Source organism: Physeter macrocephalus, chromosome 8, assembly GCF_002837175.3.
Source record: "Physeter macrocephalus isolate SW-GA chromosome 8, ASM283717v5, whole genome shotgun sequence".
NCBI classification, from domain to species: domain Eukaryota; kingdom Metazoa; phylum Chordata; class Mammalia; order Artiodactyla; family Physeteridae; genus Physeter; species Physeter macrocephalus.
Genome location: NC_041221.1, coordinates 76201432 through 76205000, shown reverse-complemented (window position 1 = coordinate 76205000; position 3569 = coordinate 76201432). Strand labels below are relative to the sequence as shown.

Here is a 3569-nt window from a genome sequence, read left to right as displayed (position 1 = left end):
ACAGCATTTACAAAGCCAGAAACAACTATATAGATTGAACATTTATTTCAGGCAACTTTGGAGGATGCTGGTGGAGGCTGTGAGTGAGCAAAATCCCCCAAACCCACCACTTTCTCTCTCCCCTGCCTTGTCACTTAAGTGCCCGAGCTTCAAGTGCTTTAAGTATAATGCAGTGAGCATGTGTGCATTTGGTACCAGTCAAAACCCCCAAAGGGCAGGTCACCAATGGGCCCTCATGGGCAGGGAGGCCCAGGGAAGTGGTATAGGCACCCATGAGACGCTGGCTTCCACAACATGGCCCTTCAGTCTGTGCTTATACCTTGTCCCAACCTCTGTTTCCTGTAAACATCAGCAGTTCCACACCTTGCTATCCCAGTAATGTGTCTTCTCAGGAAAGACCACTGGAAAAGTGCAATCAATAGATGAGATTACTGCTGCAACTCTTGGAGCTCATCTCCTATTAGGAGTGGGTCTGTGTGTTTGTGCTGGAAAGAGCAGGAGAACAGAGAGTAGCATGCGGTTTTCTCAGCGGGACTGTGATGGTTAAGCACTCAACCCAGTCAATGAGCTGGGAGGAGGGCAGACAGGAAGACGTGCAGCCAGATGACTCACAGCCCCTCCACCTTGGGAGGCTCTTATCAGTCTAGGGAATCCAATCAAATCACAGAGGTGCCAGGGACAGTGAGAGTTTTATCATCTGAAACGGCCACATTGGCCCTCCCGGTGGTATCTCAGCCATTTTCTGACCCTGCCAGATATGATAACCAGATGTTGGTGTTGTGCTTTGTCCTCTCAAGGCTCAGCTGGCCTTGCACACAAAATTGTGATATATTATGGGTCTGCCTAAGGGAAATGAAGAGCAAATAAACTTGTCTTTTGTGTTCCTTTTGTGCTAGTCCCCAAATAAGCAGATCTTCCCTTCTCCTCTATGTTAACTCACCCAGGACAGCCCTCTCTGGTTATCATGCCCAGTCTTTGAAATTTCTCCTTAAGTGTTCCTCTCTTAGTGCTCACTTCAGCAGCACATGTACTAAAATTGGAACGATACAGATAAGATTAGCATGGCCCCTGCACAAGGATGACATGCAAATTCATGAAGTGTTCCATATTTTTTCAGTTAAGGAATACACAAAACAATTAGATGTAAAATATGGTATCAAAAACAGTAATCATGAGGGGAGGAGAATACAGATGCAGGGTATTTTAAAAGCATTTGAAATTAAGAGATCAGCAACTTAAAACAATCACATATATATAGATAGATAGATAGATAGGCTGCTATACAAAATCTCACAGTAATCACAAACTAAAAATCTATAGTAGATATACACACAAAAAAGAAAAAGGAATCCAGACACAACACTAAAGATAGTCATCAAATCACAGGAGAAGAGAATAAATCTTCCTACCTTAGTTTCATTCCCTTAGCTAAATCTCTATTATTCTGAAAACTATTCTTGCAAATGGATAATAATTAACAAGTTTTCTGCCTTATCAATTAATGAATTAATTATTAACTCAATTAATTTTAATTCTTTAAATATATTCATCCATCCATTTCTCTATGTTCCCCTTCTACTCAATAAAACATATGTAAAATATTCTGTTGGTGCCTTGGGGGATTTTGGAAAAAAGAGAGTGATAAACAGAGCTAGTAAAAGATATCCAGAGGTTTCTGGACAGGACGCCAACAGTGACCACTTTAGGAGGTGACATTTAAGCTGCCATTGGAGTGGCCATACTACCCAAAGCAACTACAGATTTAACGTGATCCCTATGAAATTACCCATGACATTTTTCAAAGAACTAGAACAAATAATCCTAAAATTTATATGGAACCACAAAAGACCCAGAATTGCCAAAGCAATAGTAAGGAAAAAGAACAAAGCTGGAGGCACAACCCTCACAGACTTCAGACAATACTACAAAGCTACAGTAGTCAAAACATCATGGTATTGGCACAAAAACAGACATATGGATCAATGGACCAGAATAGAGAGCCCAGAAATAAACCTACACACCAACAATTGATTAATCGTCAACAAAGGAGGGGAGAATATACAATAGAGAAAAGACAGTCTCTTCGGCAAGTGGTGGTGGGAAAGTTGGACAGCCGCATGTAAATCAATGAAGTTAGAACACACTCTCACACCACACACAAAAATAAACTCAAGATGGCTTAAAGACTTACAGATAAGACATGACACCGTAAAACTCCTAGAAGAGAATATAGGCAAAACATTCTCTGACATAAATCATACCAATGTTTTCTTAGGTCAGTTTCCCAAGGCGATAGAAATAAAAGCAAAAATAAGCAAATGGGACCTATGGTGCCATTGGAGGAACCACAAAAGACCCAGAATTGCCAAAGCAATAGTAAGGAAAAAGAACAAAGCTGGAGGCACAACCCTCACAGACTTCAGACAATACTACAAAGCTACAGTAGTCAAAACATCATGGTATTGGCACAAAAACAGACATATGGATCAATGGACCAGAATAGAGAGCCCAGAAATAAACCTACACACCAACAATTGATTAATCGTCAACAAAGGAGGGGAGAATATACAATAGAGAAAAGACAGTCTCTTCGGCAAGTGGTGGTGGGAAAGTTGGACAGCCGCATGTAAATCAATGAAGTTAGAACACACTCTCACACCACACACAAAAATAAACTCAAGATGGCTTAAAGACTTACAGATAAGACATGACACCGTAAAACTCCTAGAAGAGAATATAGGCAAAACATTCTCTGACATAAATCATACCAATGTTTTCTTAGGTCAGTTTCCCAAGGCGATAGAAATAAAAGCAAAAATAAGCAAATGGGACCTATGGTGCCATTGGAGTGATAAGAAAAAGCTGGTCATGCCAAATGCAGAGGAAGAGTGAGCTTGGTGAGTCAAGGGTCTGGGCAGAAGATCAGTGGGCCAGGACTGTAGGATGCGAAGGGTTATTTGGGGGAGATCTGATCGTGTGGAACTTTGTCAGCTGGGACAGGCATCCAGAAGACATTGGCTGTCTTAATCAGAAGCACATGGTTGAATATTCTGGTTTTTCTGATGTGGGCCTGTCTCTGGCCTACAGTTGCCTTCCATTTTTCGTGTGATACTAGTTTTTCCATTTAAGATAATGTGAAGTTTCCTTTTAAAGTAAATGTATTTAAGGAAACAGAGTAAAGACTTATAAAAATATTGAGTGAATAATATAGATACGGCTAAAACCATAAAGTTGGTACCTGAATGACTAAAGTTAGAGAAACACTGCCCTCGGGCAGAGCAAAATGGAACAATCTGTTTGCATCCCAATATGCTTAGGAGACCAGATGCCCAGTACTTTGCCGAGGATTTGAGAAGGCAGCCGCCTAGAGAAAGAGGCAGATGTGACTCTGCCTGATGTTGTTCTAAAAGCCCAAGTGTCCACATAAAGGTAGCACAGAATATCCCTCACCTCATGGGTCACCTAACTGATGGCCAGGAAGCACTGAGGCTCCTAGCACCTTTCACACACCATTCAGATGCCAGTCATGGCCTCTTTAGGGTGCTGTACTTTGCTTTACCTTTTAAGTT

The 3569-nt window shown here is 41.3% G+C and overlaps 1 non-coding gene across 1 annotated transcript; it reads left to right on the top strand.

Moving 5' to 3' along the window:
- The first annotated feature begins 1006 nt into the window (after window positions 1–1006).
- LOC112065686 (U6 spliceosomal RNA) lies at window positions 1007–1113 on the top strand. Its single transcript, XR_002892178.1, has one exon. It is a non-coding gene; the product is annotated as a U6 spliceosomal RNA (small nuclear RNA).
- Window positions 1114–3569: the final 2456 nt, after the last annotated feature.